This window comes from Bombyx mori, chromosome 25, assembly GCF_030269925.1.
Source record: "Bombyx mori chromosome 25, ASM3026992v2".
Lineage (NCBI taxonomy): Eukaryota > Metazoa > Arthropoda > Insecta > Lepidoptera > Bombycidae > Bombyx > Bombyx mori.
Genome location: NC_085131.1, coordinates 10,280,971 through 10,308,474, shown reverse-complemented (window position 1 = coordinate 10,308,474; position 27,504 = coordinate 10,280,971). Strand labels below are relative to the sequence as shown.

The 27,504-nt window shown below is 35.5% G+C and overlaps 2 long non-coding RNA genes across 3 annotated transcripts in view; both read left to right on the top strand.

Moving 5' to 3' along the window:
- Positions 1-4,732: 4,732 nt before the first annotated feature.
- The window catches only part of LOC134201429 (uncharacterized), a 61,262-nt gene continuing 38,490 nt past the window's right edge, over positions 4,733-27,504 (top strand). For both annotated transcript variants that reach the window (XR_009976716.1, XR_009976715.1), the window contains exon 1: positions 4,733-4,866. This is a non-coding gene — a long non-coding RNA (uncharacterized LOC134201429). The remainder of the gene's footprint in view (positions 4,867-27,504) is intronic.
- Positions 6,781-20,461, top strand: LOC134201436 (uncharacterized). Its single transcript, XR_009976727.1, has 2 exons — positions 6,781-7,142; positions 19,643-20,461. It is a non-coding gene; the product is annotated as an uncharacterized LOC134201436 (long non-coding RNA).

The following is a 27,504-nucleotide window of genomic DNA, read 5'->3' as shown; positions in this document are numbered from 1 at the left end:
TATTTGACGATTGGTTGGAAGTGTGGCAAATGAATTTAAATATGTATCTGTGTTAATATAAGGTGGATGATATATCTACGTGATACAGGGAGTCAGCGTTGTTTTTCAAAAAAAAATTTTTCTTTTTCGAACGTGCCAGTCTTATTTTGTGAAGTAGATAGGTACCTAATTTCTATATTTTTAATCGATTTCAAAAAATTAAGAAACCTTATCATTCTTATTTGGTCCCATTTATATTTGATCAAGATCTGACAAGTAATTTTGAGTTATTCTTAATAATGCATTTTTAATTGATTTATTCTCTTTGATTTTGTTGAATTCGGTTTTATTATTATTAATTGTTTTTACAAAACCAAATACTAGATGACGGACAACCTACAGCCTAAGTGTATGTACATATGTATACATCTATATCGAAACGATGTCTCTAGGCAGAACTATAGGTTTACATAATTGGTTATTTTTCGTAACAATTTTACATGACTAAAGGTAACTGAAGCTCCCTTGAATCATGGGAAGGGAGTAATGTATTTGTTTGTCTAAAACATACTGAACTTCCATCTTGACTGCTATAAAATATGACAGTGAGAATTAAAACATAATAAAAAATAAATATAATAAAAAATCACACATATCATATCATACACACAGATCAAGCTTCAGAAGTCTAATCAAGTATTAGTAAATAGATATATTTATTAATAAACTTATCAAAAAATGGCTTCAATTTAATACAAATGTATAATAATAGTATTTTAAAAAAACGTTCGGAATTGTTATACCGAAATACTCTACGCAAATTGGTAATGCCATAAAATATAAGGGGTTCGCTTTTAAGGTCCGCCATTTCTCTGAGCACAACCCTAGGGATATTAATAATACAGTTCCCTGTAAGAAATCTCGCGCAGCGAGGGTGGGCCGGCTAAATGCTTCGCGTTCCCTGCGTCACAAAGCAAAAAAACACGTCGAAACACCTACAGAAAAATACACTTTAAACGTAATGGGTTATGGCCTATTTCACAACGCATGCAGTCGAGTACTTAATCACCAGTTTCTCCCGCATAATAGGTACCTATGTATAATGGTCTCGTACTTGGGCCTTTTTGTGTAAAATGTTGTGACGCCTCGCACGCTTCGTATTCAAAGATGGCCGCTGATTTTGCATGCTTTTAAATTACTATTCTTTTTTTCGCATTCATTAAAAATCTTAATTTGATTACCTAACAATCACTTTCAGTCATTAATGTTTATTTTTAATCATTAATCTAATGGTTAAAAACACTTTTACTCGCATTTGTTTAATCACAAAAATTTCTGCTTTTTAAGGTACATACATCTGTGGAAACTTTAATGACCTTAATTAGTAGGCAATTTGTTTCCGTTTACTTGCTATGTATGAAAATACTTACGTTAAATTAAACTAAAAGAATATAGATGTACAAAATATACCTAATTTTATGTAATACTAAAATTTTACCAACATATTTATGGTAAAACACATGCCTACATTTGAATTTTGATTTATAGAAAACTCGCACAGTAGAAGAACAGACAATATAGAACTCAAATTTTCACAAAACCTTTTTATTAAACTGACTATTTTTAAATATCATATAATAATTCTACTGGCCAGTAATATTTGAATTCTCTTTGTTTTTTTAGAGCAGCTGATAGTGAACTTGTCCATGCCCAATATTGATCGAATATCAATTTATAGTAATCGATACTGTGTAGTTTTGTGAAATAATACAGCTGTATTGTGATTATGATTGGTTTCCCATGTGAAATTACATACAAACATTTTAGTTAAAAAAACAGGAAATGTTACCAAGATAAAAAGATAACAACTAGCAAAACGAATTTAACTAATTAAACAATTAAACTGTAATCAATTCATCACAAGCACATTATTGCACTAATCCTTGATAGATTTAGCAATAAAGGTCATAACGAATTATTTCTTAAATATTTTGTATTTACCTTTTTAATGCATATTTAATTAATTACAATTTATATTTAAATATCAAAATTTAATTACGCTTCTACTTACCTTGTTCTTTTAATGATCGTCGTGACTTCAAATGCTTTGGGCATTTCACCATGACATTGTAAGACTGTTTTTTATAAATGCTTCCTACGAAATAAAGCTAATTGAATCTATACTGTAGACTTTAAGTTGACGCTAATTCATAGGGACGCTAGTAAAAAAGTGTAAAGAGTATCAATAGGCATACTTTAAACAGTAAACATCACTAATGTTTCAAACATTACTATTTTACCAGCCGTCTCAATTTTAAATATCGATTCTGCAATCGATACGTGTACTCATATCGAGTTATCGACAAAAGGACGTCAATCGCTACGAAGTGTCGACTGATCGCGAGTAAATATTGGTTCTGGCGGTACACCGCTCTTTCTTTTTTTTATCGAAAGCGCGCGCCCCTGGCCGAGTTAGAGGTTATCGTTCTATTTTTAAATACCTCATCGTTCGATTTTTGATTCACGAAAACCTTCTTTCTATTAAATAAAATCTTCTTTTTCTATTCTTATGGCGTTTAAATCTATATGAAGCGGGGTCACGAATGACTTAAATATCAGCTTCAAATAGATTGAACGTACTTTTACGTTCAAATTTCATATTCAACAACTCTGAGATTCTTCAAAAAAAAAAAAATCAATTTATTTAAAGCACAAAACAAAACAAAAAATGTAGATCTAAAACAAAATTCAATCCGGTCAAAAAACAAGTCGTAAAGTACGATGGCGGAACAAAACAATTTATCATAGACCCGTAGACCGACAAACATAAACAATTAAAAACCTCCATAGCTCGCTCCACTGACAAAAGCGGTACAACCTGAAAAATGATAAAAATATTTTCGACCTCACATATCGTACATACACAACAATTGCCCGTCTGGATGTCATTCTGCGTGCATCGTCCACCATATGCCATGCGTCTGCATGTAAACAAACAAACATTTTTTTTTATTTTGTGGTCGGTCCTTGGATTACGTCCTTTTGCTTATTCCGCAGAGCGTGTTTTTGTTTAATGTAGAATGCTTCGAAAATTGTAATATATGTCAAGCTTCAAATTATAAATATTAATTACTAATCACATTAATGTTAAAGAAACAAAACAATGGTAATGCTTCATTATCTGTCTTCATTAGTGACGTTTTTCGTTATCTTAAGATTAATACAAGAAACAAGTAAAATTTAAAGTTTTTCATTTGCGTTTTAAAGTTTACAGAAAGTGTAGGTACACGTTTCGGCAATTCTTTCTGCTTGACATTTTCTGTTGACTTATTGAATTTCAATCAATTTCTCTTGAAAAATAACGTAGCTTGGATAAAATAGAAAACAAAAGTCCACACCTTACGAACCGTTTTCATAAATGACCTTTTTTTTTTTACTTCGATGGGTGGACGAGCTCTCAGCCCACCTGGTGTTAAGTGGTTACTGGAGCCCATAGACATCTATAACGTAAATGCGCCACCCACCTTGAGGTAGTTCTAAGGTAAGGTATAGTTACCACGGCTGCCCCACCCTTCAAACCGAAACGCATTACTGCTTCACGGCAGAAACAGGTGAGGTGGTGGTACCTATCCGTGCGGAATCACAAGAGGTCCTACCACCAGTAACCAGTACCTGGAACATAAGCAACCAAAATATTTTGAACTAAATCTATTTTTGAAGACAAATGATTGCGGCAATCCGCTAATACTAAAATTTCCTATAAAGTATGGCAACTTTATTACATAGTTACCAAGGCTGTAAAATATACGTTGCGTTTTTATTATTAATCTAGACGCTATACGTATTAAGCGGTTATTGAACTCTATAGACATCATAAATCTCAAACGTATTTATTACTACATAACAGCCCTCACTATAGAGATCTTAACAAAAGTACTTCTTCGCGACAGGAACATTGTACTTGATGCTTTAACCCAAGGTTTTACCGGTGGTAGGACCTCTTGTGAGTCCGCGCGGGTAGGTACCACCGCCCTGCTTAGTTCTGCCGTGAAGCAATAATGCGTTTCGCTTTGAAGGGTGGGGTAGCCGCTGTAACTATACTTCAAGGTGGGTGGCGCATTTACGTTGTAGATGTCTATAGGATCCAGTAACCACTTAACACCAGGTGGCCAGTGAGCTCGTCCACCCATCTAAGTTATAAAAAAAAATGATCAAAAAAATTAAACACAAAATTGAAAAAAAAAAGATAATCGACTTCCACGAAATAAAAAGAGTATATCATCAATATACAGTCGAGGCTAATCAAATGTGCATTATTAAGGATCTAACAGTACTGGGCAGATCTCAAAAAAATATTTAAATGCGACCACAAGCGAGCCCTAGTATTCTTCAAATAAAACCGTCAAAATCGGTTCACCTACAAAAAAGTTTGAGGTAACAACATACGTATAAATACAGTCGAATTGAGAACTTTTTTTTTTTAAGACGATTAATAAATAAAACCTTTATTGTATTAATGCCGTCAATATTACGTTTTTCTTTTAGAGTACCATAATAGGAGTACATAGCTAGATTACATAAATGCAGTGGCTCGCGGCTGCAAAAAAAAAAAACATTCGAATTGAGAAACTTTTTTTTGAAGACGGTTAATAAATAAAACCGTTGTTGTGTTATGACGTCAATATTACGCTTTTCTTTGAGAGTATCATAACATTGACCGCCAGGAGTACATAGCTAGAGTACATAATTGCAGTGGCTCGCGGCTGCAGAGCTGAGCTCGGAGCGTAGGGACGGACCCTTTGCCGTGTCATCCCAAGCGGAGGGGACATTAATCGGTACCTACCTAAATTCGTCGCTTCATTCTTTAGAAGACTTAGCCGAGTTGAGGTATGTTATTTTTTCTTATTCATATGCACTTTAGCTGTTATATATTTTTCAACGAATATTGGTACTTTGTACAAGTTGTAACAATCCTATCGTTTATTATTATTTTAAAATAGGAACAGGAGACAGCACTGTTTATTATATAAAAAGTCGGCATTGATGATTTAAAAAAAAAACTATTCTTTTATTTAGCTTTAACAACAAAAAGCACAAGCTAAGTAAAAGCCCTTTATTGGCCGGGGCATATGTCCGTCAATATACAGCGAATACAGAAACCGTGTATAGAGACTGGTAATGTAATTATATGGGATTATAGAGGATACGTTGGTGGTAAAAAAAACATGTATATAAAAAAATTAATTTAATTGAAATTTTTGACCATATTGAATAATCTTCAGGCTTAGGCAATGCTTTAAAGATTTTTTTCTTGCTTGGAAGTTTTTATAAGAGCGAATAATGAAATATTTAGTCGCGAACACAGGAATTGGATCGCATTTTTTTAATCCGCGTACAGTGAAAACGTGAACGAAGGAAGGACATTTCAATAAATGATGATAAAAATTCTTAGCATGAGTACACCCAATATTACAGAAAAATTCATTATTTGGAGCAGTACTACTCGGACCAGTACTATCATGTTAGGACTAAGTAATTTAAGAATAGAGTATACATCAACAGAACTTAGGTAAAAAATGTAAATTAGGAATAAGTTAATTAATATACTCAGTCTTACAAATTGATTACTTGACGTGACTATTAGACTTCATTCTTGATCCCAATCAGGGCTTTTACATATTCCGACACGACTAGTGCTTTCGTCATTGATACTAATCACGACCATATATATGTTCCGACGCGACTGGCTCCTTCATCGTTAACTGCTTCGTTTTGTTAAAAATGTCGATATCAATGCCGCTACCTAACTACGAAGGACTGTCTTCGAACCACGCTTAACGAATCACGTCATAATTTGTTGGATATTGAGATAAGTACCATATATTTTTTAACGCACAATTGGAGCGACGAAGTCACGACACACACAGTCTTAAGTGGTTTCCGGAGTCCATAGACATCTACAACGTAAATGCCGCGACCCACCTTGAGACATGAGTTCTAAGGTCTCAGTTTTAACAGTACAACGGCTGCCCCGCCATTCAAATCAAAACGCATTACTTGCTTCACGACATAAATAGCGTGCCGACTCACAAGACGTCCTACTACCAATAAATTTTTATACTCTAATATCTAACTAATTCAGTATATTATATGCATGTAAATAATAAACTAATCTATTTTTTATTCATGGCTATTTTCTCCATTGGCAATAGAAATTATTGTTACAGAATCAAACACGTACAACAAACCTTTACAGTAGGGCAGTTTAATACATTAAAAAAAAATGAAAAAAATACTTGCACAGATAATACAATTATAATTAAATTACGTACGGCCAGATTTTTTTTGTCACAGAGTATCGTGATCGAGAATGGCAACATTTAAAACGTCAAACTCCATTGTCGTCGATAATACATTTATTAAAAGCTGTACTGTCCTAAAGGAACCTGTTCCGAAATAATGATTGAAACTAGTTCGCTGATTGTAAAGCAAGGGTTGGATTCTGCAAGCGCAGGTACGCGGAATGCAAACGCGGAGCTGCAAAACGCGAAAACTGGTTTCGGAATCAGTGACATTGTACATTGAATACAAAAAATATTAAAACCCGATCCTACTGTTTCGCTACTTATTGTTGCAATGAAAGAGGTTTTGTATTATTAAAAGAAAGCGGTGTTTTTTTTTATTAAAATTTTGATTTTCGAACATAAAATGCCGGACATTCGAATAAAAGAACAATTTTTAAATTTCTTTTGACATACAAAAATAACGTGTTCCATTTTGTATCTCTGCTTTACAGTTTTTTAGCTCATAAACTACAGAAATAATAAGTGGTGCATATATATTGTATAGCTACAAATATTTTACGGTATCGACCTTTTGAACAACTAACTTGTTCTTTACCGGCAGTTAATACACGAGAACGATTTTGAAAAAACTAAAATTGAAACAAATACATAACAATACTGAATAGAGAGAAAGAGATACAGAGATTGATTGCACTCCAAAGCATAGTTAACATTGTGAATAAATCAACAGATATAGCTTGTTAAATAAGGTGGTCAAACCGCTCACAGCAATATACTCCACAGTTAAGTAAATTCCGATAAAAATACGGCAATTATGTTGCGATGTACTACTTACTATTTTTAACAATATTCAGAGAGGTACGTATTAATATACCAAGACCAAACCTTCAAACTTATTCTTAAATAACCCCTGTAAATAAAAAAGAATAATTAAAGAGTGTCGTCCATTTTGAACATCACATCTATCGCAGACTAAAGCGACATGCAAAAGCATTTTCATTTTGAACTAACATTGAAATTCAAGACACGGGAGACGGAACGAAAAATGCAAACGACATGAAACAGGTTATTTTTTTTTAAACGTAATATTCACATTTCCTGCTAAGATAACGCTCCGTCGAGCGAAATATGAAAAGAAGTTATCAAAACGATCTAGCGCGCACTAAATCACGCTACATATAAGGGGAAGAGGGGTCCTATTTACTCGGAAACGAAAAAAAAGTTTTATTACATAATGCGAGTTTTCTCGGTATCGTTACAGTGTGGCGCACACGAAAATGCATTCTATTGTTTGGGTCGCTTGAATGAGATCTCATTGGAAAGGTTCATTGTGTAAACTCCGTGGTTGTTGTAGGAAATGTGACTTTATTTATGAGTTTCTAAGGTAGGTTTCTGCTTGGGATCGTGATTAATAGCTATTGTGTATAAAAAGGTATGGTGCAAAATTTTAAGCAGAGGGATTTGGTCGCCAGTTGCTTTCGACGCCGCCAATGTTTGTGCAGCGCTCGCGTTTATGTATGCTTATTTGTTCAGACAAGTTTGAGTCTCATGATCATGAACAATATCTATATATTAATACGTGAAGCAAAAACTTTGTATCCCTTTTTAAGAAAATTGCGCGGACGAAGGAGTATGAAATTTTCCACACTCATAGAGAAGAAGTGCACAATGCTAATATTTTTTTTAAATAATGCATAAAAGATACATTAAATCAATAAAGAAAACATTACACACACTACATACCATGTATTTGACGCACACACGCATGCATACTATTTATTGTCAAACTTTTCTTCTTGGCGTCTGTGGTCAAATTGAGAATAGATTAAATATTGTTTGTCTTTATTAATATTTTTTTATAGTGTAGCCTTGGTGAAATTTGTAATAATAGAAGTATAAAATACAATCATAATAGTGTACAAACTTACAATTCCAATTAATTATAGTCGAATTTCGACTACTGCGGGACCTCTAGTTTTATAAATTCGACGAATTAGCCATTTTAATTTTGACTATTTATATAGCGTTAGTGTTAGTGTCACATCATTATAGTACGTATTAAATTATAACAGATTTGGTAGATCATTAGTAATTGTAATAACGTATTTTTTTGTTTGAAAATCATTAATTTCTCGTTATAATTTTCAGTTCAAAACAGTCATAAAAATAGAAATCTACATATATTGATGTTACATTTATATTAATGATATATGCTTATATTGACACATGCAATGCTAGGCAATATACACACATATAATGCGATCGATATATTTACTTCGGTTATTCTTATCCACCTGACATACGCCAGTAAGAGATCGATCTTAGCGATTATAACGCTCATTATACTTTTTGTATTTATTTTACATTAGTCTAAAATCTAATCCCCTCCTGTGTCGATCGCAGAGTCAACTAAGCACTGCTCTTGCTAGGGCTAGCGTTAGCAAGCTCTCTCAGGTTGAGTCCGTGGCTCACCTACCGGTCCACGTGTGATTCAAATAGCTCCTTAGGCTACCAATGATTAGATAGGAAATTTGTCCGCGCGAGTAGGTACGCTGCCTAATTCTGCTGTGAAGCAGTAATGCGGTTTGAAGGGTGGCGCAGCCGTTGTAACTATACTTGAGACCTTAGAAATTATATCTCAAGGTGAGTGGCGCATTTACGTTGTAGATGTCTATGGGCTCCAGTAACCACTTAATACCAGGTGGGCTGTGAGCTCGTCCACTGTGGCGGTGGTGCATTTGCGTTGTAGATGTCTATGGGCTCCAGTAACCACTTAACACCGGGTGGACTGTGAGCTCGTCCACCCATCTAAGCAATAAATAAAAAAAGGAAAAAAAGGTCATGCGAAAATAAAAAATAGAACATAGATAAGTCGTCGTGGCCTAAAGAATAAGAAGTCCGGTGCATTCGTATGTAGCGATGCACCGGTTTTCGAATCCCTCAGGCGGGTACCAATTTTTCTAATGAAATACGTAGTTAACAAATGTTCACGATTGACTTCCACGGTGAAGGAGTAGCGTCGTGTAAATTACTGGTGATAGGACGTCTTGTGAGTCCGCACGGGTAGGTACCACCACCCTGACTATTTCTGCCGTGAAGCAATAATGCGTTTCGGTTTGAAGGGCGGGGCAGCCGTTGTAACTATACTGTAACCTTAGAACTTATATCTCAAGATGGGTGGCGCATTTACGTGTTAGATGTCTATGGGCTCCAGAAACCACTTAACACCAGATGGGCTGTGAGCTCGTCCACCGACCTAAGCATTAAAAAAAAAGATAAGCACGATACCTTAAAACAATTCATGGCAATCTTTTGTCAAGCACGTGTATTTATAATTATCTGTCAAATTTTTTTTTTTGTTACACCTTGTTTTAGTCACTGCTAACCTTTCTGATCCTTTTATCCTTATGTCGTTATGGATACAAAGTTAGTCCACTGATTTCGAGTAGCTCTTATCGTGCTTATTTTATTCGTGTTACATTAATAATTCTTGATATCTGATAGGTACTTGATACAAAAACTTGATATTGATATCATATGAATCATTAAAATGCCACTTCGATAAAGCGGCACGACACGAGAACCCTCTCATCGTGACCGCCGGTAACTACGGCGTGTGGTAGATTCTGCGAACCACGGCTCTTGCTAGGGTTCGTGTTAGCAACGTCGTCAGGTTTGAGCCCCGTGAGCTCACCCACTAGTTAAGGCTACGCTGAAATGGTCTCTCAAGGCTATCAGCTTAGGTAGGAAAAAAAAAACATTAAAAGGAATGATTGGAATATGTGGATTAATTAAATAAGTAATACAAATTTTACACATGTATGTAACGATTTTCCTTTTCATATCTTTTGCTCTGCTTTGTGGTTTTCAAAAAGGATATTTTTTTGTATTCACGTGTGTTTAAAAAAAAAAAAAACAAAAAATGTGTATAACCGTGCCCATCCGTCACCCTTTATTATGGCCTTCACATATGCGACGGCTTTCGACATACCGAAATCCCTCCGGATCCAACCTCAAAACATAACTCTTTTTAAGCCCTCCAGAACAAAACGTCCGCACAGACTCCGTTCCAATTATAAAAGGCAGCCGCCCCGAAAACCCTCGGCTTTAGAAAAAAGCAACTGAAAACACACAACAAAAAAAAAAGTTATTTAAATAAAACCCACGCGGGCTCTGTGTGTCGCATAAATTGCCTTCATTAATTTCCGGGCCCTGCGAAATATTGTCTTGAAAGGATAATCAAATACAAAAACGGGGAAAATGGCGGTGCGTCATTTCCATAACATTTCCCCGGCCCGTGGCCCCCGCGCCCCCTTTTTCGTCCCCTTTTCCGGATCCGCCGGCCCCTTTACGAGTCCTCCAATTACAAACCAACTGAGCAGCTTAAGGCCTGCATTAGTACGGAATGTAATGGCCTCAATTACGTTGCTAATCGACATGAAAATGTATATAAACTCCTTCAACTTTAAAAAAAAAACGGAAAAAAAACTTAAATCTTACGGTTTTTCTATCTGCCTAAAACTATTATTTTAATAATATTTACTAAAAAATAACAATTCCCGACCTTAGTAACAGAAAGTACATAATTAATAAAATACTTAGCACAATATTCTACATATAACTTAGCACAATTAATTATAAGGTCGACAACTAAGTTAGCCAGTCGACCACGTAAACTGCTTACTATTCAAAACGTCGGATATGATAATGACAATAAAAAAACGCAATATTAAACCGTAAAGTAACTTAGGTATATTTATTAATTATTATTTTTGCTTAGATGGGTGGACGAGCTCACAGCCCACCTGATGTTAAGTGGTTACTGGAGCCGATATAAGTTCTAAGGTCTCAGTATAGTTACAACGGCTACCCCACCCTTCAGACCAAAACGCTTTACTGGTTAACGGCAGAAATAGACAGGGTGGTGGTACCTACCTGCGCGAACTCACAAGAGGTCCTACCACCAGTTAAAAATATAGGTATAGTCTACGACTCGCGAAGATCGAAGAAAATTCTAGACTTTAAAAACGTTAAATTTCGAATGAAAATAATTAGCCTGATATTATGAAAACAACATAAAGTAGGTATTTACGATGACAATAGACTTATGACGTATCCTTATTCATTTGTTGCAATAGCTTTCACAAGAGAAATTGGCATGAATTTGATTTTTAAATAATATGTGAATTTTTCTGTACTAAACTTGAGTATATAGGTATAGCTCAATGGCTAAGTTGTACGTAAACGGATCTTATAAAATCACAACGTTTTGCGTCGGTTCCGCTCTGGCGGTGCAGCCTAAACAAACAAAAAGTTTATTGGCTAGTCCGTTTGTTTGTCCCCCATTTAATTAATTTTCTCATTTCCTATCAATCGGAAGAGCTGGGATTCTGTGTGCTTAGCTTTTTAGTGTAACTTTATTTGTATTGAGCACTTTAAATCGCTTTTACGAGTATTTGCTCGTGATCTCTTTTCTTTTTCTTCTCTTTTATCTTAGATTCTTGATGTCTCGTCTTTTGTTCTCCAGGTGTAAAAGAAAACAAGGGATTTTAGTTCATATTTATAAGATTTAATGATTTTACTCTGAAAGTACTCTTTTCACTGGTGCTAGGACGTCTTCTGAGTCCGCGCGGCTAGGTACCACCACCACCCTGCCTATTTCTGCCGTGAAGCAGTAATGCGTTTCGGTTTGAAGCAGCCGTTGTAACTATACATGAGACCTTAGAACTTATATCTTAAAGTGGGTGGCGCATTTACGTTGTAGATGTCTATGGGCTCCAGTAACCACTTAACACCAGGTGGGCTGTGAGCTCGTCCACCCATGTAAGCAATAAAAAAAAAGTATTCTAAATTTGTTCGCGAAAGATTTCAACGCAAATGTACCTTTCAAAGTCTGAAATAGAAAACTCACTTATTTTATTCGCGTACAAACAATTCAATATACTTTTTTATTTCACTTATCACCCAACATCTCGGTGTTGGAACGTTATTACTTGGGTTGTTATAAATTGTCGATCAAGAATACTAATATTACTATACTCTATATATGCCAAACTATAAGTATGTACTAAATATACCCCTAAATATACCTACTAAATATACTACTATAAATATAGCCTCGTTCATACGACTTAAAAAGGTTTGTAGAAAAACTAGTTAACCTATATAGTAGGATATACCTATACTTACATAATAAATAAATAAATTTAAAATGACTAAATTGGACCAACCCGGTGAATATACCTGTCCATTCTAAAAATAAACTAAATTTACTTTTACTAAGAAAGTCTTTAAACCGATTGTTGTACAATAAGAAAAAAAAAACTATGTCCATCATAGATCACAAAATAATGCCGTTTTAGTAATGTAGACATTATATTTTTAGTACCAAATATTTGAAAAAAAAACAACATATTTTACAATTACTAATGAAACTCGATTCATTTGCAATCAAAACATCCATTCGTACAATTACCAAATACTGCATAAACAAAGCATTGCAAACCTCAAAATGGGTATGCACATTTGCAAACGACTCTGATTCACCCTGCAATGTACCACAATTTAGAGTTACGCACTTTTACGGCAATTTGTCACAAAAAGTTGGCAACCCTACCCGTAGGGCAGGCGGGTCATTTATTATACACCCCCATCTCCCCGTTAAGGGCCGGTAATTTCGCCTTCAAAGCCTTCGCGGGAATGCGTAATGCGCAACGACGTGACGTAAATCGTAGGGATTTCGGTACCTACGACCCTACTCTGGCACGCAAAGTAATCAGAGGTATATTTTAACAATTTACGCCTTATGTAATTGTGCTTTGACGAAACCTTTTCGAATCACAGCCTTTCATTAGTAATTAGATTTCGTTCGTCGAAATTATTGTTTGGGCTTAAACTTTTATGTGTTTGAATATACTATGTTTTTTTTTTAACTCAGATACCAAACATCTATTGCAGTATGGCATGTTGTCATCATCATACAATCATAGTCCACTGACGTTGAAAAACGGAGGAGGTTATTAATTCGACTTCTTTAAATATTTGGTAGGAGAACATTCCTACTTTGATGATTATTTATTTATTTAAAAGCTAATTTGAAATTTTATCAGGATCTGACCTGGTGTTTGAATTATCCTTAACAATGCATATTTATTTGATTTCGACTGTATTGTTATTATATCGAAATTAGTTTAGTTTTTTTGTTAAACTTTAAATTGTGTATTTAATTCCTCAAATGAGCGTGTTGAAAGAAATAGAATAAAACAATTTTGTTTATTGTTATGTATTTACTAAACGTAATTTAATTTATTAAACATAATTGTTATACATAAAAAATATACACTATATACAATACAAAATAAACAAAATATATAATGTACAATTAAATTCATAATACAGATAGAATGTTCGTAATTGAAAATCAGTTGATTTCGTTTTCTAACTTATTGGGCATATAATTTACATTGTAGTGTATGAATTGCGTAATAAGTATTGAGTTAATCTATGCTATTGTTTCGGGAAACATTTAAAAGAAATTGTACCATCGGTTTATCCGCTTATTTAAACTTGAAAAGGTACCTACCATACTTCACAGGATCACCCCTAGCTCAGCCTGAAGATCTCCTAATAATTTTATCCAAATGGGTCTAGCCATTTCGGAGGCTATAGGGAAAATACATACGCACACACAAACTTTTCATATATTTTAATATGGCAAATATCAAAATTAACAATTCCAAAAAAAATATTTAGAATTCAATTTTACAATATTGCCATTATAATATATTTTAAACAGGCACTTATGGCACAAAACCGCTTGCATTTATATTATGTATTTAAAAAAAAAACATAATCCAGGTAATTTGGATTCGCGTCCGCACCGACATAAAGTCATTATGCTAATGTTTACAGGTTTTTGTCGCTGGCCGAGATTGTTTGTCGTGGCGACACGTCTCCTGAAGCGCTGAAATGCGCTTAATTCCTTAGTACCTACGGCTTTCATAATCGGGAAGATAAAGTTAAATAATTCAAAAACTGCATTTAATTTTATGAAACATGATTAGGTCGCTCTCATAGTTTAATTATGAAGATTCAATACAATTAACGCTTTTTTTTTCAAATTAATACGTATTTGATTTGGATCACGCCCACTGAATTTCTCGTCGAATCTTGTCAGCGGGTCGCGTTCCGATCCGGTGGTAGATACTGCGAAGCACTGCTCTTGCTGGGGCTGATGTTAGCAAATTCGCTCAGGTTGAGTCCGTGAGTCACCTACCCGCCCGGGCGTAGCTGAAATTGCTTCTTAGGTTACCAGCGAATAGGTAGGGAACATTTTTTTGGATCATGGTGTATGAAAATCAAAACATACTGAAATGAATCTGGTAATGTAAGATTTGTTTTTATGAATGTATTTTATTAATACCTATAGAATATTTTGTTTAATAATAATAACAAAATTAAAACAATTACTACAAAACTAGTTTTACAATGTCTCTATATCTAAAATAAGCACGCTGTCTACTTCTGTATGTTCGTCCACGTAATCTTCTAAAGCACGTCACTTATTTTGATTTGGTTTTCACTAATCAAATTGGCGATATACAAGGAAGGTTCATGTTTAAATTCTCTTGATATTTTGGACAAAATGGCTGAACTGTGTGACATGAAAAGAACTGTTGTCGTTTCCTTGCAAGACTTCTTCTTTTTTGCCTTTATTCCTTATGATGTGGGGTCGGCGCAATGTCTTCTTCTCCTGCTGCATATGTATTTACCATCGGCCGCCTGTCTCACATCAACTCAACCGTAAAATCTATACTTAATCTATACTAATATATATAAATCTACAGTAGTTTTTACGGATGTTCCGTTATAACTACTGAATCAGGCATCCGATTGACTTGAAACTTGGTATCCATGTAGAAAATACATATACTTAATGGATAGGCTAATATTTATGTGAGTGTTGGACTCCCTACACCAGTTACGGAGGCGTTGATGATGAGAATCTTTGTGGGGGGTGAGAAATAATAATGTTAATTTTAAATGGCCAGTGAAGCGAACGGGTACAGCTAGTACCATATAAAATTAAAACATCACATTTAATACGTTTCCCTATATTTTATCCTCACAAAAGCTGGTCATACTATTTTACTATTTGCTGGTGGTAGGACCTTTTGTGAGTCCGCGCGGGTGGATACCACCACCCTGCCTATTTCTGCCGTGAAGCAGTAATGCGTTTCGGTTTGAAGGGTGGGGCAGCCGTTGTAACTATACCTGAGACCTTTGAACTTATATCTCAAGGTGGGTGGCGCATTTACGTTGTGGATGTCTATGGGCTCCAGTAACCACTTAACACCAGGTGGGCTGTGAGCTCGTCCAACCATCTAAGCAATAAAAAAAATTTTAAAAAAAATATCGGCGGTTGGAAAGCCATTCACTCCAATTATAAACACAAACGGTATCTGGTCCTAGAAGCGCGCGTTTTAATCAAGCAAAACAAATAAAAGGGCTTCCCCTTTCGTAAACTTCGAATACATAATCCTGGACCGCAGAACACCCCGGAGGCTCGCGTAAATGGAATATTCATAAAACCACCCCGTTTACGACCTTGTAAAGGGTCACATAAAAATTTAGATGCCAAAAAACGTAGGTACACCCTTTAGGTGTGCTCTTGGGATGGGCCCGAAGTTCGTAATTGAATTTTTGCCTGGAGCCCGCAAAGGGCGTCCCTGCTTAATTTGCCGTATTCCGGGAAAAAGGGTTCGTGGGTGTGGTCCAAGATTGAGAATACAGCGTGCGTTTATAATGTAATTATTTTGAAAATGCTTTAGTACACGTATCTATAATATCTTCACCGGTTTACGAGAATAGTAGACATAATGAAAATTACTTTTACGATTTCAGTTTTCGTGGTCACCGACGACTGTATTGTATTTATTTAAATGACTATACTGTATCTATTCTATTTATTTGTGCAGTTAAGTGTATCCAATTACACATATTACATTTAGGAACATATTACAACATATAAAAACTCTCTACAGCACTTCAATAGCTTATTAATTTCATAATTCATTTATTTTGATAGTTTTAATCGGGATTTAATTGAGGGCAACACCTTAGTCTTCGGTCCACGTAAAAATTTTAAAGTATTCGAAATGCCTGAAATAATATAATGACAATAAAAAACATGAGGTCAAATTGTAAAATTAATCTTTACTAGAAGTCCCGCAGTAGTCGAAATTCGACTGTGATTAATTGGAATTGTAAGTTTGTACACTATTATGATTGTATTTTATACTTCTATAATCACAAATTTCGCCAAGGGTACCCTATAAAAAAATATTAATAAAGTCAAATAATATTTAATCTATTCTCAATTTGACAACAGACGACAAGAACAAAAGTTTGACAATAAATAGTATGCATGCGTGTGTGCGTCAAATACCTACATGGTATGTAGTGTGTGTAATGTTTTCTTTATTGATTTAATGTATCTTATATGAGTTATTTAAAAAAAATATTAGCATTGTGCACTTCTTCTCTATATTCTCTATAAGTGTGGAAAATTTCATACTCCTCCGTCCGCGCAATTTTCGTAAAAAGGGATACAAAGTTTTTGCTTCACGTATTAATATATAGATTGTAGATTTCAAATGTCAAATTCAAAATGTTTTCACATTCTATCAATCAGACTTTCAAGGGTTTTTTTTCTCATATCGGGAAGCGTGTTCACTAAAATTTCTACCAGAAGCTTACTTATGTAACGCTCGTACATGCTTGTATAAACACAAGTATCACGTTTATATTTTATTCATTCATTAAGAAGCTATATTAAATCTGTATTTAAAGAAAATTTCAACAGCTTACTCGCTCTCAGTTAATCGGTTAAGTCCATTCCTAAGTTAAAATTTATATTGTTGTAATCAAAAAGAAATATTCCATTTTTACGATGTACAGAGGTTGTTTGGGAGCCTTCCCTCTTTCTGCCTATACGTGATAAAATTTAATTCACCCTTTCGGGATTATATAAAACTCTTATGTACCCATTTACGCTTATGTATAATTTTGAACGAAAAGAAAAAAGCTTTTCAAATTTAAAAGTTAGCATTTGAAATGAAATGAACACTTCGACTAAAAGCTTTGAGTGGAATTAAATGGGCCGTATTTAAAGTATTGTATTTGTACTCGCAGTTTTAGTGTCTTTATATACATATGTGTACATGTTTTATGTATATATATATTTAAAAAAATCGGTTAATAAGAATTATTTTAAATGAGTAGTCTAGTGTATATTTTTAGTTATTTAATGAAAACAAAACTACTCAAGGTAAAAATGGCAAATGACCCCCGCGATGACAGAATTAAATTGTGTGCTAAAAATTAGGTCCGCTGAATTTATCAATTTGTCCAATTACGAATTGTTTAGTAGGTATGTTGTTGACCCGTACGAAGTACCTGTAGAAAGTACTTTACTACACTTAGTTAGGGCCAAGTAACTATGGATTTTTCTTAAGCATAGAACCTATTTCATGACAAGCCGTGTTGGCGCTATATATTTTTTCTATACTTCGAGATTCAAGTATCCAAAAAAATAACTGGAAGTAATCTATGAATATTTTTTTTCTATAGTCATCATCCGTTTTTATTACACACTTGCAAGTGAAACCTAGGGATTTCTGCTGTAAATATTTAGTAGGTATATGAAAAACAATTTGATAATAATAATCGCGCGCTTCCTAACGTGCGCTCATGTTACTTCAACAAAACCTTTTCTGAAATGTCGAACTGTCCGTAGATACATATAAACAGATTATTATTCGAAAACACATCGATTAGTTACAAACAACAATGTTTTTTTTTTAATCATGGATTCTTTTAATTTATCCATCGTAGCTTAAATGTTAATTGTGCTGAGAGTCACTATAGGCCTAACATGTTTCTTTTGTATCGAATGTAGTAAATAGAGGTCAGTCGTAAACCTATAAGCGAGATTAAACTGCAATATAAATAGCTTATATATCGATCTGATTCGTTTATGTGTAAGATAGACATACCTTTTGCTCATGTCGATCCAAAACTTTATCGTATCTTACTGTTGGAGAATTCAGACAGAACTATAATTTCAAATACAATTAGAACGCAGATGTACGCATATTTATAAAACATTCCATGACAACGGTAAATAAATTACTTTGTAGCGGGTAGCTATCACAGAACACAAGGTATTTGACAAATTTTACTGGTGTCAGAACCGCTTGCGAGTCCGCGCGTGTGGGTACCCCCATCCCGCCTATTTTTGCCGTGAAGTAGTAATGCGTTTCGGTTTGAAGGATGGGGCAGCTGTTGTAACCTTAGAACTTATATCAGATGAATTGCGCATTTACGTCGTAAATGTCTATGGGCTCCAGGTGGGCTGTAAGCTCGTTCACCCATCTAAGCAATAAAAAAAAAGATGCCCGTATCTCGTTCAGGACATTTTCAAGATAGGTTTGCGAGTATATAGGAGTATATACGAGTCCCGGATAATAACATTCGGACCTTCTTAACGGGTCGCGATTCCGATCCGGTAGTAGATGCATTCGCGAAGCAGCTGCCCTTGAGCTATTAGCAAATCACATCGGTTCTCTTTAAGCCTGTGCTCGCTCGCCTGTCTTGGTGCAACTGGAAAGGCCTCCTGGTCACCAGTAATAATAATCTATCCATCCAAATAAACGAATAAAACCTTTGGAGCGTTGGTTGACGGTCATTGAAGATTTTCCCTTTGACGTATTTCCTCGAAAATTAATTCGAAAATCAAACTTAAACACAGCGTCAACATTCTCCTGCCCTTCTCCCAGTCACTCAGGATTGGCGCAATATGTTTTCTCCTCTATCATGTACCATTTCTTCGCTCACTCCCCTCTTACACATATCGTCTTTCACGAAATCCATCCATTTTTTCTTAAGTCTACCTCTTCCTCTAAAGCCTTCCATATTCATAGTTAAAACTCTCTTAACAACCTCATTGTAATTTCGTCTCATCACTTGTCCATACCATCCTGAGCGTGCACTTCTCAATTTCTCTGTCACAGGTGCCTTATTACGTATTCTATCCATTCTCGTTACTCCATACATCCATCGCTAATCGTTAGCGTGATCATAAAATACATAATTTACAGTTACCGCTTATGTAGAGGTTCAACGAAAGAACTAAGGACCCGAAAATGACGTCGAAATATGAGACACATAAATCCACTGTCATTTATTATCCTGAATTCACAAAAACATATTCACAATCTTATTTTACGCACAAACAGAACCCTGCTCAAAATCTGTCCCCGGTCCTTTGCTTTTCCATTTCCTTTTACCAATTTCAGTTGATCTACCCCGGGTCGGCGACGACGACAAATTAAGGACAGTAACGGGACTGTGTATCAAGTGGGGAAGACCATGGGTAGCTGGTCGGCTGTCTCGCTTAGCGTCGTATGACAGATGATTATCTACGGTTCACGTCAAAGTGAATAATTGGACTTTAGAGGCTGTGTTTGAAAAGAGGGTAGTTTGTTATGAAAGTTGTAGATGCTTATAAATATGGATAAAGCTGTCTCATGCTTTAACTACCACTATTATAATGTTTTTCTGAAGTATTATTTTTATTACAGATAGAGGAAATGTATTTTCTCTTTGTTACTATATTTTTTTATTAACGGAATATATGTAAAATCGTTATTAAAGGTTAAAAAATAATCGTGCATGTTTTTCAGATAATTATAAATAAAACGATCGCTGTGATTATAGCTCTGAAAAATACCTATTTGGTTAAATTGCTCGTAGTGCTTGCTTCAAGCTCCATGTCGTACATTGTAAAAACTTTGATAAAACTTTCCTTACAGTGCCAAAAATGAATAGTGTAGGAATATAATATAATATCGCAGCTTAACTTACTGAAATTAGAAGTCACTATCGGACAGTTAAAAAGTTTGTTTAAATTTAAAACTGTTATTTTATGTATCCAATTCTAAATCATTTTAAAAATAAAACATCTATTCAGTCTGGCCACAAATACAGTCATAATAAAAAACAAAAATTGTTGTATTTGAATTTGGAATTCTCATATGAATATTCATTGTGTTTTCTCATTTTCGCGCCAATCTTTGTTAAATATTCTTGTGATAATAAAGTGCTGTGGGATGAAAGCAGTTATTTAAGGTCCCCATCTGGTTAGTATATATCGAATTTGACAAAAATAGAACTTATTATTATTATTATTAACGCAGTATTCGTATGAAAAAGGACGCCAAAGCAGCAAACGAAAACTCCTCAACGCTGGGCATAAAGCTAGACCTATACAAACGCTCGTAGGGAATTCTTCTAACTTCATCAGACCTGAAGTCTGAACAACGTCTGATACTCACTGAGTGAGTCTCAGCTGCTTTATGATCTTTTTATATAATCTAGATTTTTACATAGAATATGACAAGCCCTGAAAGCCATATTGATTTGGAGTTCTTAAAGTATTACATAATTCTGATTTACCATGGCGAGTTATTTTGTAAAAAAAGAACGAAATTCGATGTTTAGACACTGCCCACTGAGTTTCTCGCCTGATCTTCACAGTGGTTCAGGATTCCAATTCGATTTTAGATTCTGCGAATTACTGCTCTTGCTAGGGCTAGTACAAGAAAGTACAAGGGCTAGTTCTCTCAGGTTGAGCCCGTGAGCTCAACTACACGTCCGGGCATAGCTGGAATAGCCCCTTAGTCTACCAGTAAATTCTCAAACTTAAAAAATTAAATAAAAAGGCTTCCAGCGATTAAGTAGGGAAAAAAAGATCACAACGTTTGACGGATATTAAAGCAAATTAGGAATGACATTTTCACAAGACTTTAGAAGACAGAGCAAAAACGATATTTTCATTGCAGCAGCATTTGTAGAAATAATAGCTATTTATACAACGATTATTATAGACAACGACAATAGTGGAGTTATCGTGTGTACAATAATATTCAACGGCCGTCTGGTGTAGTGGTAAGTGACATGGTCATTACACCAGACCAGGGGGTCGCGGGTTCGAATCCCGTCAAGGGAAGATATTTGTATGATAAATATAAATGTCTTTTCCAGGGTTATGGATGTATATTAAATATTAAATATATGTATGTGTATAATAAAAATCTCACATTGATATTCGTTATCTGGTACCTGTAACACAAGTTCTTTACGAACTTATCACGGGACCAGCTACAGCTAACGTGGCGTGATTGTTAGTAAATAAAAAAAAAAAAAAAAAAAGGTTTACATTCCGTCTAGTGAATCCTTTAAATAAACAATTTAACTACAAACAGATAAAATCAAATTGAATATGAAACAACTCTAATATCATCATCATTATATAAATAAGGTCAGTTCTCTCCTCGTAAATATTAAAGTACTACTCCAAACAAATCAATTAGTTCAATAACAAATTGCTTCGGGTAATTAATACCGCATTATCAAAATATACATATTAAAAACTCTTTACACAAGTCCGTTCCGTAGCCACACAATTTCGTAGGAACAAAAGCACAACTGAAAACAGGACATAAATATGCCGCCTCATTAAAATTCTTTTGTGAAAGCAACCATTAAAAAAAGATTCAATGTTTTCATAACGAACGCCCAACAAACACCGTAGGCTGCGTCGTATTAAAAGAGCACCCTTTAATTAATACTACGGGTATTAACAAAGCCACATCAAAACACTCTCAAGTCAAAAGGAAAACAAAGTTGTATTACCTAAAGGAAGAGACGCGTTAATTGAATATTATTCATATATCACAGACAACAGAACTCGATTACGTTTTAATACAGAATATTGGTTTTATAAGCGTTTAAAAGAATTCATATTTCTTCTTTTAACTTCCACTATTGTGTTACCTAAAAAATTCCATAGGAAAATAGGAAACTTGTTGGTGTCATATCTTCTTTGAATTTTGCTATTCCGATACATAATAAAATTTACTTTTACGATTTAATATCACGTTTTTATTATCTTTATATTATTTTCGATGTTTTGAATACTTTACCGTTTTTGCTGTCACAGACCACTTCTGACTCGTCACCACGAATACGATATTTGAATACACAAAAGACTGATTATCCAGATATATGAACCCTATAGTAATATCGGTTGTTTCTGGAAATCAATACGTTTTACTTTACTACTTCTTCCTCGCGTCGTTTCCTCATTGCTGAGGGTCGTAACCATCATGTTTAGGCAGGGTTTTGTTTTTTTGTTATGTCTTTGCAGCGTTTCCGATCATTGGCCGCGTCGAGGGCTTCGTGGAATGGTGTTGTCCTTGTAATGTAGTACGTAGTTGATCGAACCTCCCTGTCGGACTGCGCCCGCGCGGTCTCTTTCCCTCGATCTTCCCTGTCACGAATAGTCTCTCTAAGCTATCAGGTGTTTTTCGAGCAATATGATCGAAGTACTCGATTGTGCGGTGAAGGCAGAGTGCGGTCAGTCTTGTCTTGATTTTCACTTGTTCTTAGATAGACACATCGGTTTTCTGTCCAAGGTATCCGGAGCAACTTCACTACTGGTTATATAATGAACTAGTTTACAAGAATGAAATGGCAATCAACAAAGAAACGACAGTAGTAGAAATGAAAGCAGCTATTTGAATTAACCTATTGGTAACTAAAGTTTAATTTCGGTTGTGCGCCATGTAAGCTGGGAATTATAATAAAATAATTTGAACAAAAAAAAAAAACAATCATCGGCTATACCTAATATATCGCGAGCTGCAGCAGTCTTTGTAGTGGCTGCCTCGCAGAACGTGCTCTCCCCGGGGGTGGCACGCACATGCGTATTACCACCACCCATATTACCTAAGCCTTCCATTTTGTTTTTGTGCGGTCATAGCGTTTTTTTCCGCCATTGTTGTTTATTTTTCTCTTTAGGATTCGGTTTTAGTTTCCATCATTAAACGATTGTCTAGGGAAATATAATATGAATTTAAATAATTACGTATTGTTTTACGTTTTTTCGGATACTTAAAAAAAAGTTAATTTGGTTAAAATTCTTTGATAATTTCGGCATGAATCTTCATAAGGCGTTTAAACGATCATGAAGTATCTTAATTGGTACTTGTACTGTTTAAGCTAAATTAACACACTAATGGAAATACGATGGCAAATATATGAACACATTGATGATTTCCAATGTATGTAGTGTGTATATCGACAGCCAAGGTGTGACTAATACACAAGGCGTCTCGGTTCTGAAGTCGGCCTGAGTTTCTCGCCGGATCTTCTCAATGGGCCGATCCGGTGGTAGATTCTGCGAAGCACTACTCTTGCTAGGGCCAGTGTTAGCAATACCTCCGGTTTGAGCCCAGAAAGCTCACCTTCACGGTAACGCTGATATAGCCTTTCAAGCACATGTAGGAAAAAAGCATACGCGATCTTTCAACAATTTCTTGAATGAGATATTTCTGTGTTATATAGTTTTTTCCTCTTCGAAATATCCTTTCTTTGTTTCCCTTCGTAATTCTCTCTCAACTCCTATCGTAAGTAACGGTCAATTACTAAAAATAAAGTGTTAAGTTCTCAAAGAGTTTGAATATTGACATCGACATATTTCTTATGGCATGTTTTTCTGCAAACATAACCTGTTAATCTTCTTTGTAAAGTAAGAAAAAACCTTTTCACATAAAGCAACAACTCGTCCAATACATAGCTTTTATTGTTTTCGTTATAAAAAAATACATTTTGCATTATTAAATTTACTTATTAAGCCCCTATGTATTTTACACAGGAAATAAAAACAAACTAGAAACTGATAAAATAATTGATACTTTAGACCTTAACGCTTTGCAATAAAGAATAAGGATAGACGCCGTTAACGACGCTTGTTGAAACATAAATGACGTGCATAGCAGTAGGGCTGCCGTAACAAAGAAATTTTAATCATTATTTTTATATTAGAAGTATTTTATAGATATTAAACCGTAAAGTATCTTTTTATAGCCTTTGTAGGCAGATTGTCACACGATCCACCGAGTGTTAGGTGGTTACCGTCGCTCGCTGACGACACAGGCAGAGCTATTTTTGGCTACCTGCTGTGTTACTTATACGCACGCGGTGATGATCTAGATTTGCAAACACAGAACTGTTTGAAGTCGTCGTGGCCTAAAGGATAAGACGTTCGGTGCATTCGTATCAAGCGTTGCACCGGTGTGCGAATCCCGCAGGCGGGTACCAATTTTCCTAATGAAATACGTACCTACTTAAGAAATCTTCACGATTGACTTCCACGGTGAAAGGAATAATATCGTGTAATAAAAGTCAAACCCGTAAAATTATAATTTGAGTATAATTACTGGAGCTAGGACCTCTTGTGAGTCCGCACGGATAGGTAACACCGCCATGCCTATTTCCGCCGTGAAGCGTAAATGAGTTTCGGTTTGAAGGGTGGGGCAGCTGTTGTAACTATACAGAGACCTTAGAACTCATATCTCTAGGTGGGTGGCGGCATTTACGTCGTAGACGTCTATGGGCTCCACTAACTACTTAACACCAGGTGGACTGTGAGCTCGTTTAGCCATCTAAACAATAAAAAGAACCAAAAAAAAATTTCGATGGTTTTTATTGGGTCAAATCGCGGGACTTCCGCCCTCCACTGGGGATGGCGGGCGGGGCATGTCGGAGTCGAACCGACTAAAAACCTCATTTCGCTCAACAACCAACGTCTGAACCTCGCATGAGACCGAACTCATGAAAATATTTCGAAAGTAAGATGAGAATACTAATGTGAACACTGACAGAATATCCATATTCAACATATACAATCAAAATATCCATAATAATATTTATCATGTTATCCATTATCATGTTTTTTTTTTAACTAGAGAGATGATCGAGCTCACTGCTGACCTGGTGATAAGCAGTTCCCGGAGCCCGTAGACGTTAATGCCTATACCCACCTTGAGACTTGAGGTCTATTGTCTCAGTTGTATAATAAATACCCAATTACAATTTTTGAAGTATTGATTTTTATCACACGATGCTATTTCTACATCCTGGAAGTTATTTGTTAACATGTTTTTAGTACGTAGGTATTTCATTATAAAAATTAGTACCTGCTTGCGGGATTTGAACCTCGATACAATCTCATCGCTCGATTCGAATATACGTTTTATCCTTTAGGTCACGACGACTTAAAGTGCAGGCTAAGGTTTTATAATTGACTAGCTGACCCGGCCGACTTCGTAGTGTCTCAATCAATAAATAAAAGACCTAAACTTTTGTATAAAATAAACTTAAAACAAACAAAAGGAATCCGACAGACGTGGGACACATCAAAGGAAAAACAAAATTGTTATTTTTATTTAATTCCGAGCATTTTCATATTTATCTAGCATTTAAACCTTCTCTGGATTTCCACAAATCATTCAAGATCAAAATTAGCCAAATCGGTCCAGCCGTTCTCGAATTTTAGCGAGACTAACGAACAGCAATTCATTTTTATATATATAGATTAACACTATCTTCACTCAAGATCCTGTAACCTGACTTATAATTACAGAAAAATAAAAAAATTGATAAACCGTGTTGTATTAATGAAACCTGTATGAAGTGATCGACAACCCTAAGTTCAAAGCCTCGGGCGGCAATCAATCATCGTGACATTTCTATTTATCTTGATGAGGCCCTCACTTCCGATACTAATGGCCCTTTGTTTTTTTTTTTACCATATTTATCAAGGATGCGCCACAGTAAATAAATGAGTGCAGTCATTTTTGTTTGAAGGAAAATCAAATATTTGATAAACGAAATGGTATCGTTGTAAAGTATTGGACAACACAGTCAAAATTAATGTTTATTCGGCTATCGATTCCCGTGAATTATTGAACAGAAAGAGAAAAATAAGTCTACAAAATCTAGTTTCAGACGAAACAAATAAGACGCCTGGTATACTCAAGTAATATAATTATATGATAATATTATTATATTATACTTAATTATGAATGGAGTGTGTGAATCATATGAGAGAGAGAGATAGAGATATGACGGCTGATAGAAGAGAATGGAATAGAAAAATTCGCTGTATCGACCCCACCTAGTGGGATAAGGTGGAGAAAAATAAGAAGAAGGTAAACATTTTTCTATGAAAATACGTACTTGACACGTGTTCATCGATAACTTCTAGCATGGAGGTATTTAAATATGAAAGTATCTCTGTCCCTTTAGTTTTCACGCCGATAAGCACAGATCCGATTTTTACGAAATTTGGTAGGTATGGTAAAAGCCTGAACCTTAGGAATACATATAGATAATGCTTAAATTAGACACATTCTTTGTCCCGCCTGCAATATCATTACTTGGATTCAAATTACTTATAAATTAGATAAACTAAATAAATGAGATATTATAGAACTTGTTTTTTATGCAGGCGGCGTTGTTTCATGTAGGTAATCGTTTCATTAATATTATTTCACACTTTCTAGTTATACATAAAATAAATTATATCCATGAAGTATACAGATCTTAACTAGATTACATTTTTGGAAAGTCTATCTTTTGTTATAAAATACAAGGTTACCTATCTATTATACCACTAGGTATATGTCGCGAGCACAATATTTAATAATATACGTCTGTCTGTCTGTCTCTTAATATTCCTAGTCATTAGTAACAACGAGATTTTTGATATCATTTTAATATTTTTAATCTGTAAAATGATTCAAAGGTATCCAGAATAAAAACCGAGGTAAATTGTCACGTAGGAGCAAAATGCTGCTGAGTCTGCCCGTCTTGCTACGGCTGGGGTGGCGCATGTCGTCGGCAAAATCAGGAGATTGGGCCTCGACGTGGCGCTCAGTAAATCCGAGGCCATGTGGTTCCACAGGCCCCGGAGAGTGCCACCTGTCGATGCCCATATCGTGGTTGGAGGCGTCCGTATCGGGGTCGGGGTGCAGTTGAAGTACCTCGGCCTCATTCTAGACAGTCGTTGGACCTTCCGTGCTCACTTTCAGAATCTGGTCCCTCGTTTGTTGGGGGTGGCCGGCGCGTTAAGCCGGCTCCTTCCCAATGTTGGGGGGCCTGACCAGGTGACGCGCCGTCTCTATACAGGGGTGGTGCGATCAATGGCCCTATACGGGGCGCCCGTGTGGGGCCAGTCCCTGGCCGTGGGGGTAGCGAAGCTGCTGCAACGGCCGCAACGCACCATCGCGGTCAGGGTCATCCGTGGTTATCG